The sequence below is a fragment of the Giraffa tippelskirchi genome, chromosome 7, assembly GCF_054371585.1.
Source record: "Giraffa tippelskirchi isolate mGirTip1 chromosome 7, T2T-mGirTip1v1.2.pri, whole genome shotgun sequence".
NCBI classification, from domain to species: Eukaryota; Metazoa; Chordata; class Mammalia; order Artiodactyla; family Giraffidae; genus Giraffa; species Giraffa tippelskirchi.
Genome location: NC_137281.1, coordinates 8,591,640 through 8,602,317, shown reverse-complemented (window position 1 = coordinate 8,602,317; position 10,678 = coordinate 8,591,640).

The following is a 10,678-nucleotide window of genomic DNA, read 5'->3' as shown; positions in this document are numbered from 1 at the left end:
GGTTGTACTTTATTTTTTAAATGTAAGGAAAGACACTACAGTGTGTTGGAAGATGCTATTTTATACAGGTCAGTAAAAGCCTCTCTGGCAAAGTTACACTGAGCAGAGACTGGAAAGCGGTAAGGAAGGGAGCTATAAAAATATGGACAGGAGGGGAGCGGAGGGAGGCAGAGTACACACCTTCCCTGGTGGTCCAGTGGTTAAGATTCTGAGCTTCTGTGGCAGGGGGCCGAGGTTCAATCACTGGTCAGGAACCAAAATCCAGGATGCTGCATGGTGCAGACAGAAAAAGTAAAACTATCTGGGGGGAGGAGCAAGTGCAAAGGTCCTGAGGTAGGAAGATGTGGGATACATCTTCAGAGACCACTGTGGTTTGAACCATGTAAGCAAAGAGTAAACTAGGGGCAGCTCATGTAGGACCTTGTAGGTTATGCAGACAGGCCTTAAGCATCTGCCTTTAATTTAGGACAGTTTCTTATTTTACTTAGCAAACATTAAAAAATACCGAGTTTCAGCAGTATGATCTCTCCTCCTGATGGAAGAAATGAGGACCCCGGCTGATGAGTAGATGAGAGTTTTAAGAACAGACCTTAAGGTCCTGAAGGAAAGTGACATTTTTTCTGTCCTTTGACAAATACCAATCAATTTATGGCCAGAGAAGATCCTTGCAACACACAACACCAAAAAGAGCATTTAGAAATTATTTTAAAAGACTACAAATTAATGTGACAACCCAATAAATAAAGGTATGTGGAGGCATTTCATACAAGAGAAAAAATAGGGAAAATGACCTAACAATAGCAAGATTTTAATGCAAATTAAAGCCACAGATATTAGGTCACACCCACCAGTCTGGCAAAATTAAACATTTTTTTCTATCAGGCATAGCAAGGAGAACTCACAGTACTGATCATGGATGAAATTGGTAGTCACATTGGACAACAAATTGGAGATACTGAATGAAATTAAAAACATAGGGCTTCCCTTGTGCTCCAGTGGTTAAGAATCTATCCTTGCAATGCAGGGGACACAGGTTTGATTCTTGGTCTGGGAAGCTCCCACATGCTGCAGGGTAACTGAGCCTATGCACTGCAACTACTGAAGCCCTAATGCCTAAAGCCAGTGCTCTGCAACAAGAGAAGCCACTGCAATGAGAAGTCCATGCACCACAACTAGAGAGCAGTCCCCACTCACCCCAACTATAGAAAGCCCACGTGCAGTAACGAAGACCCAACACAGCCAAAAAAATGTTACAGATGTAATGTGTCCCATGCCCCAGCAATGCAGGGATTGATGGTAGAGAAACTCTTGTTCATATGCATTAAGAGATGGACGTAAGAATAGTCATAAGCAGTAATGTCTGTAATAACCAAAAAACAAAAAAATCAACTTGGATTGGATGATTTCTGGAACAGAAAAAGGACATTAATGGAAAAGCTAGTGAAATCTCAAAAACTGAAATTCAGTTAATAGTAGTGGATCAGTGTTGATTTCATGTTTCTGACAAATGTACTCTGGTAACGTCAGAAGCTGACATTAGAGAAATCTGGGTGAGGCATCTATGGAGGTGTATGTCTTTCCAACTTTTTTGTAAATCTAAAAATCTTTTAAATCTAAAATTACTCCAAAACCAAAAGTTTGGGAAAAAGAAAAAATGTTCTTCTGAATAACTTGTGGTATAGTATAGTTATTCAATGGAATATTTTATAGCAGTGACAATCAGTTTCAATTACTACTGTACAGATGTGCTTCCATTTACTTATAAAGTTTCAAAACATAGGCCAAAATACACAATATACAGTTTAGGGACACAAAGTGAATTGGGCTTTTTAAAAGCAAAGGAAAGAGAAACACAAATTTTAGCAGAGTAGTTACTCCTGAGGGGTGAGGGAAATAGAATTGAGTTGGAGAAGGGCCCATAAGGGAAATGCAGAGGAAATGGATTTTTTTTTACTTATGGTAGGCCCACTCATTTTATTCTTTATGATATAGATATATTTGATTTTTTAACTATATTAAAATGTTTAAACATTTGTAGCTTAACATTTTTTTTTAGATTTTGGGGTGCAGCTGTGGAAGCAAGATTTTGGGCTCTGGAACAATTCAAGTAATTCCTTTTATTTCCTCTCAATCCTTGACAGTCTTTTGGGTGCTGTGCTTTGAAAGAGGTACCAAAAAAGGGAAGAGATGGGTTAAGAAAGAAGTAACAAGTTAACTCCAAAGGGAGATGAGAGCTGTGAGAGAAATGAACACAATGATGTGATGGAGAGGATCTGGGTGCTTGAGAAGCTGGATTTTCAAAGCACGGTCCCCAGACCAGCAGCACCACCAGTCTGTTAGAAATGCAGAAGGTCAGGCCCTATTCCAGTCCTCCTAAGGCAGGAGGTCTTGCATTTTATAGCAAAATTCCCATGGGATTCATGTACACCTTGAATTTTGAGAAGCACTGCCTTAGACAGCATGATCCAGGAAGACTTCTAGGAGGAGGTGGCATTTGAATTGAGACCTGAAAGTTAGGAGTCAGATGGTCAAGCAGAGGTCTAGAGCAAAACTTCCAGGCAAAGGGAATGTCAGGTGCAAAGGTCATGATACCAAGTAGAGGTCTGAGGAGCTCAGAAAGGACTAGAGGACTTCCCTGGCAGTCCAGTGGTTAAGACTCGGCACTTCCACTGCAGGGGGCACTGGTTCCATCCCCAGTCTGGGAACTAAGATCCCATATGCAGCAAAACTCAGTCAAAAAAGAAACTGTCAGAGAGGACTAGTGTGGCCACAGCAAGCAACTCAGGGGTATTGATGAGGTTAAAGAAGCAGATGAGTTCCAACCAGAGCCTGGTGGGCTCTAGGAAGAAGTTTGGATATTATGTGAAATGGTTAAAATCCACTGCAGTGTTATATCCAGGGAGAGACACAACCCGATGGACATTTACAAAAATGTCACTCTGGGCCTGCAGTGGCTTCATATTGTGACAATTTTGCTAACCTGGAGCCACATTTCTCAGAATTCCCTTCCATATATGGTTCTGGATTAGGCTTGGCTAGAAGAGAAATCCACAAAACATTGATTTGTTTATCAATTTTAATCTAGTATATAGTCCATATTCAGATTTTCCAATCATCCTTCAAATGTATCACCTTAACAATATTGATATGAATAATATTCCAAGTAACAATTAGAGCTGTCCTAAGGTTGTCCTAAGGGCTTTCCCGGTGGCTCAGATGATAAAGAATCTTCCTGCAATGCAGCAGACCCAGGTTCGATCCCTGGGTCAGGAAGATTCCCTGGAGAAGGGAACAGCTACCCACTCCAGTATTCTTGCCTGGAAAATTCCATGGACAGAGGAGCCTGGTGGGCTATAGTCCATGAGTTGCAAAGAGTCAGACACAACTGAGTGACTAACAAGGTTGATCACACATAATTGCAAAGAATAAACCTGTTAGGGGTGGCAAACAGCGTCTTCCAATTGTTTCTCCCCTTGGTGTGACCCAATTTTACACAACCAGTCCCAAACAGAATGGCATCATGGTAAGTGCACTATCTCATGCCCGGAGATTATGAATTAATTGACAAGCCCGTGATCCAGTCATTGTTTGGTTTTAAAACTTCCCCAGGTAATCATAGTATGCAGCCAAGTTTGGGAATCACTACTGTGACTGTAGGAAAACCTGCCCATCTCAGAAGTCAAATTCTGGAACTTCCCTGGTAGTCCCGTGACTGAGATTCCATGTTCCCAATGCAGGGGGCCCAGGTTCGATGGCCGGTCAGGGAACTAGATCCCACATGAAGGATCTAAAAGTTCATGTGCCACAACTACAGATTCTGCGTGCTACAACTAAGACCCAGGGCAGCCAAATATATACAGTAAATAAAGACGTTTTTTTAAAAAGAAGTCAAGTCCTCACCACGTTCTTCCTTGGACATTGATAGATAAAGCTGCTTCCGTGGTCCTCTCCATCTCCCACCACTGCCTGACTTGCATGAAGACCACCGACCTGATCCTTTCAACATTTCTCAACAGTGCTTCTGACACTGGGATCAGAAATGTTAGCTGGTCACTGGACCTCTGGAAGGCGTGAAGAAGCTTAGGAAGCCTGGGCAGAAAAGGAGAGTCAAGGTGGGGAGGAGGTGCCTAGATTTGCACTCAGAAAATTGCAGGCATTTGAGGAGAAGTTAATCAGTGAGGATGCTGAAAAAAGAGGAACCAGAGAAGTGGAAGGAAAACCATGAAAAATCAAGCCCCAGTGAAGTGAAGGGAAAAGACGCTTTCCGAGGACTGCCGTGGTGGTCCAGTGGCTAAGATTCCTTGCTCCCAATACAGGGGGGGCGGGTTTGATCCCTAGTCAGGGAACTAGATGCTGCAACTAAAGATCCTACATGTTGCAAGGAAGATGGAAGACCCCACATGCTGTAAGACCCGGCGCAGCCAAATAAATAAATATTAAAAAACAAAAAACAAGATGTTCTCCAGAAGGTGTGAGAGGTCCACCCTGGCCACGTGTCTCTCCTTTCTGCCTTCCTCACTTTCCTGTCCTCACGTTCATCCCTTGAGTTCAGTTCCTTTGAGCATTCTCGAAGCCCTTGCCCCTCTCATCCTCTGAAGAATGCACTTGGCCAAACTCCAGCCATCTGCCTTCTCCAAGCCAGCTGAACGTAGCAGGAGGAAACTGCCCAGCCAGCCTGGCAGGGTTAACCCGAACCAGAGAAATCACAGACCTCAAGGGGGCGCAGGGCGTTCTCTTTGTGTCTCTGGCAAGCTGGCTTTCGGTCCCTCCGCAGTTTGACCTGTTCCCTTCCAGGCCTCCCACCCACCCAGCTCTCCCATCCAGCTGATGGCCATGTCCCTCGCTTCCTGTGCAGACTGAAGCCATTATTTGGGAACCCCTTCATTGCCCAGTACCAGAGTACAAGCCCTGCAACTTCCCATTCATTATCAGTCCCCCAACCCCTGGGTTCCATCCTGTTTCTCAAAGATTGAGGTTATTTCCATTCTTTTTTCTTTTTTACCTTCTTCCTTCACCATTTCCTCCTATGTTACTTCTACTTCTCCTCCTTCTAATTCTTCTCCCCCTCCTTCTCCCCTCTTCCTGCACAATCTCGTCCCACACCAGCTGCTGCAATCCTTTCTAAAAGGAAAATGGGAACCCTCCACCCTTGGTGGGAAGAGGAGTCATAATATTGCGGACAGATTTAGCTACTACTCTCTTGCCTAAAGGTGTTTAGCTGGTGACTGTTAGCTCCCTCTGTAGTGAAGGCAACTTCTTTGCAGCCAGCAGTCTGAGAGGTGATGCTTTGAGACCATGTGAGCATCCTGTTTCCCACCAGCCTTCCCCCAGGGATGTTGATGTCTGATTCTGCCCTTCTCTTGGAAAAATGTTTCCCAGCAGTTGACCATGTCACAGATGACAGCAGTCTGGACTCAAGTGGTCGGTATGGAGATGGTGAAAAATGATGACTCTGACTTTAATTGTAATAAAATCCCTCACTGTGTAACTAATGACTAAGGAAGTGTCTCCTCTGTTCATTCTGTGAGGATGGGGGCCATGCTGATTTTGGTCACTGAGTCTTCAGTACCTAACAGAAACTTCTCATAATAATATAAAGGCGCCAGGGCTTCCCTGGTGGCTCAGTGGTAAAGAATCCACCTGCCAAGCAGGGGACACAAGTTCTATCCCTGAGTCAGGAAGATTCCCTAGAGAAGGAAATGGCAACCCACTCCAGTATTCTGGCCTGGCAAATTCCATGGACAGAGGAGCCTGGCGGGCTACAGTCCATGGGGTAGCAAGCAGTCGGACACGACTTAATAACAGACTTTCATTTTCTTTTTTTCTCACCAGTGTACTAGGCCCTTCACATTCACTCCCCTAGTTGATCGAGGATTTGCTGCTATGCCCACTGTTCTCTGAGGGACAGAGAGGAGACTAACTTGCTCAGAACGCAGAGGCAGTCGGTGGCAGAGCTGGGGTATGAACCTGGAGGCCTCATTCCAGAGCCTACTCTCTTCAATATCATGCTCTCTGACTTCAGAAAGAAGCTGCAGTGCCACTATGGTGGAAAACAGTATGGAGGTTCCTCAAAAAACTAAAGCTAGAATTGCCATATGACCTGTCCTGGGCATATATTTGGAGAAACCCATAATTCAAAAAGTGCACCCTAATGTTCATAGCACCACTGTTACAATAGCTAAGACATGTAAGCAATCTAAATGTCCATTGACAAATGAATGGATAAAGAAGATGGGGTAAATATACACAATGAGATATTCAGTTCAGTTCAGTTCAGTCGCTCAGTCGTGTCCGACTCTTTGCGACCCCATGAATGGCAGCACGCCAGGCCTCCCTGTCCATCACCAACTCCCGGAGTTTACCCAAACCCATGTCCATCGAGTCAGTGATGCCATCCAACCATCTCATCTTCTGTCGTCCCCTTCTCCTCCTGCCCTCAATCCTACCCAGCATTAGGGTCTTTTCCAATGAGTTAACTCTTCACATGAGGTGGCCAAAGTATTGGAGTTTCAGCTTCAACATCAGTCCTTCCAATGAACACCCAGGACTGATCTCCTTTAGGATGGACTGATTGGATCTCCTTGCAGTCCAAGGGACTCTCGAGAGTCCTCTCCAACACCACAGTTCAAAAGCATCAATTCTGCGGTGCTCAGCTTTCTTCACCGTCCAACTCTCACATCCATACATGACCACTGGAAAAACCATAGCCTTGACAAGACGGACTTTTGTTGGCAAAGTAACGTCTCTGCTTTTAAATATGCTATCTAGGTTGGCCATAACCTTCCTTCCAAGGAGTAAGCGTCTTTTAATTTCATGGCTGCAATCACCATCAGCAGTGATTTTGGAGCCCCCCAAAATAAAGTCTGACACTGTTTCTACTGTTTCCCCATCTATTTCCCATGAAGTGATGGGACCAGATGCCATGATCTTAGTTTTCTGAACGTTGAGCTTTAAGCCAACTTTTATACTCTCCTCTTTCACTTTCATCAAGAGGCTCTTTAGTTCTTCACTTTCTGCCATAAGGGTGGTGTCATCTGCATATCTGAAGTTATTGATATTTCTCCTGGCAATCTTGATTCCAGCTTGTGTTTCTTCCAGCCCAGCGTTTCTCATGATGTACTCTGCATATAAGTTAAACAAGCAGGATGACAATATACAGCCTTGATGTACTCCTTTTCCTATTTGGAACCAGTCTGTTGTTCCATATCCAGTTCTAACTGTTGCTTCCTGACCTGCATACAGGTTTCTCAAGAGACAGGTCAGGTGGTCTGGTATTCCCATCTCTTTCAGAATTTTCCACAGTTTATTGTGATCCACACAGTCAAAGGCTTTGGCATAGTCAATAAAGCAGAAATAGATGTTTTTCTGGAACTCTCTTGCTTTTTCGATGATCCAGCGGATATTGGCAATTTGATCTCTGGTTCCTCTGCGTTTTCTAAAACCAGCTTGAACATCTGGAAGTTCACAGTTCACGTATTGCTGAAGCCTGGCTTGGAGAATTTTGAGCATTACTTTACTAGCATGTGAGATGAGTGCAATTGTGCAGTAGTTTGAGCATTCTTTGGCATTGCCTTTCTTTGGGATTGGAATGAAAACTGACCTTTTCCAGTCCTGTGGCCACTGCTGAGTTTTCCAAATTTGCTGGCATATCGAGTGCAGCACTTTCACAGCAACATCTTTCAGGGTTTGAAATAGCTCAACTGGAATTCCATCACCTCCACTAGCTTTGTTCGTAGTGATGCTTTCTAAGGCCCACTTAACTTCACATTCCAGGATGTCTGGCTCTAGGTGAGTGATCACACCATTGCGATTATCTGGGTCGTGAAGATCTTTTTTGTACAGTTCTTCTGTGTATTCTGTGTAATGAGATATTACTCGGCCATAAAAAAAGAACAAAATAATGCCATTTGCAGCACCATGGATGGATCTAGAGAATATCATATAAAAAAGTGAAGTAAGTCAAACAAAGACGAATACCATATGATATCACTTACATGTGGAATCTAAAATATGACGCAATGAACCTGTGAACCTATCTATGGAACAGAAGAGACTCATGGACATAGAGAAAGACTTATGGTTGCCAATGGGGAGGGGAGTGGGAGAGGGAAGGACTGGGAGTTTGGGGTTAGCAGATGCAAACTATTATATATAGGATGGATAAACAACAAGGTCCTACTATAGCACAGGGAGATATAGCCAATATCTTGAGATAACTCATAATGAAAAAACAATATAAAAAGAGTGTATAAATGACAGAACCATTTTGCTGTATAGCAGAAACTAACATTGTGAATCAACTTACTCGTCAGTAAAAAGAAGAAATCCTTTAAGACTGTAATGATATTCTCCTAAAAAAAAAAAAAGAAGCTGCTGTTAAAATCTATTGAATGAGTTAAGACTTCAGAGTTAAGACTTCAGGGTGGTGGGGGACGTGGGCAGGAAGGAGTGTAGGGGATTTAGGAATGTGTTCCAGGTCATCTCAGTTCCCTCTACTTAAAATTCTTTAGGGGTGGATTTTTGTCTTGTTATTTTTTTTTCTTTCAAACACGAGAAGTGTCCAGCCTTCACAAGATGGGTTTTCTGAGTACAAGTAGCGCCAGCCCAGCCTGGCAGGTGGGTCCATGCTCTGTCTTGCCACATCCGTTTGAGACACAAGGCTCCAGGATTCCAAAGTGCAGCTCTTTCCATGAAGGAAACAAAATCCAAGTGTGTCCTATGTCTGAAGCCACCCAGGCATCCATTTTTCCTAACAGGAAAATCCAGGCTCACAAATACCATCCCTTCCTTACCTAAGTCCTTGCAGTTTCTCTGAGTGGAGTCCAGAAAAGAAGAAAGGACACACAAAAAATAATTTGCCATCTTTGCACAGGTGACACGGGTGGCTTCTTCTCTCATTTCTACTAGAACTTCTCACCTCATTTTCCGAGATTGAATAAGATCATAGTCCCTCTGAAATTCAGGCCATTGTTCTTAACTTCAGTGATAAAAGTAGTTCTCAGCTAATAGGTGGCCCCAGTTCCAAAGCTGTTATTCTTTGGCCATGTCATTCTTTCCTTCTTAAAATGTTAACATAGTATCCCTGGAAAAGGCATGTTTTGTTATTATTAGTAGCAAGCTGTGAGCTGGATTTGAAATAAGTTTCAAGAGGAATTGTTGAAGGAAAGATAAGAGAGAATATTGGATTTCCTTTGTCTTTCGATGAATACTAGAATATTCATCGAGAATGCCCACATGTTTATCCTAGTGTTCAGCCTCTCTGTATCAGCTAGCTGCAGCCGTGTAAGAAATCATCTTGAAATTTAGTGGCCTAAAACAACAACCTTTTTTTTTTTCTTATGTGTATCTGGGTCATCTGGACAGTTCTGCTAATCTGGGCCAGGATCCAGTGACCTTGACTGGGCTCATTCATGAATCTGCCATCGTCTTCTGGCAGGTTAACCAGAGGCTGGCTGGTTTCAAATGACTTCAGCTAGGATGACTCACTTCTTTACCTTTCCCTCACATCCCTCCAGCAAGCTAGCCTAGGCATGTTCTCACAGCGAGGAGAGAGAAGAGAAATACTCAGAGCCTCTTAAGGCTTAATCTGCAATCTGCTGATGAAAACAAGTTGTATGTTTCAGTTCAGGGGATGGGGGAAAAGACTCTGTCTCTTGATGGGAGGAGCTGCAAAAGCACACAGCAAAGGGCCTGGATACAGGAGGGATGAAGAAGGGCAGCCTCAAAGCAGAGAAGAGTTTGTTGTTACTGTTCAGTCACTCAGTCATGTCTGACTCTTTGCGACCCCATGGACTGCAGCACGCCAGGCTTTCCCATCCTTCACTATACTTTGCTTAAACTCATGTCCATTGAGTCAGTGATGTCCATTGAGTCAGTGATGCCATCCAATCATCTCATCCTCTGTCACCTTCTTCTCCTCCTGCCCTCAATCTTTCCCAGCATCGTGGTCTTTTCCAATGAGTCAGCTCTATGCATCAAGTGGCCAAAGTATTGGAGTTTCAGCATCAGTCCTTCCAATGAACATTCAGGACTGATTTCCTTGAGGATTGACTGGTTTGATCTCCTTGCTGTCCAAGGGACTCTCAAGAGTCTTCTCCAGCACCACAGTTTGAAAGCATCGATTCTTCAGTGCTCAGCCTTCTTTACGGTCCAACTCTCACACCTCTTTGTGACCCCATGGATGCCAGCACGCCAGGCTTCCCTGTCGTGCTTCACTATCCCCTGGAGTTTCAAATTCACGTTGAGTCGGTGATGCCACCTCATCATCTCATCTCAGGATGCCATCTCATCCTCTGCCACCCCTTCTTTTGCCTTCAGTCTTTCCCAGCACCAAAGAAGAGCGGTCCCTTCCTATTTCTGCTTCTTTTCCCACGAGTCAGCGAAAGTCTGATTCCCATTGTCCAGTTGCTTCATATGCCCCATGTTCCTGTTCTCTGATTTTAATCTTCACTTCTTTCTGTGGGTCCCTGTGATCTCTTTCAGGGCTGCTTTATCTCAAGTCCCCAACCCCACCTCCACCCATCGTCACTGATGACGCCCCTCTTACTTTAGGATCAGGCTGATTCCTGCTTCCCTGCCTCTTGTTTATTTCTTCCATCTCCTGTGAGGAAGTGTTTCTTCTCCAGGAGTCCACCCCTCCCACTTTCTCAGCCTACCTCCCAGGTGGTCACCCTTCTAC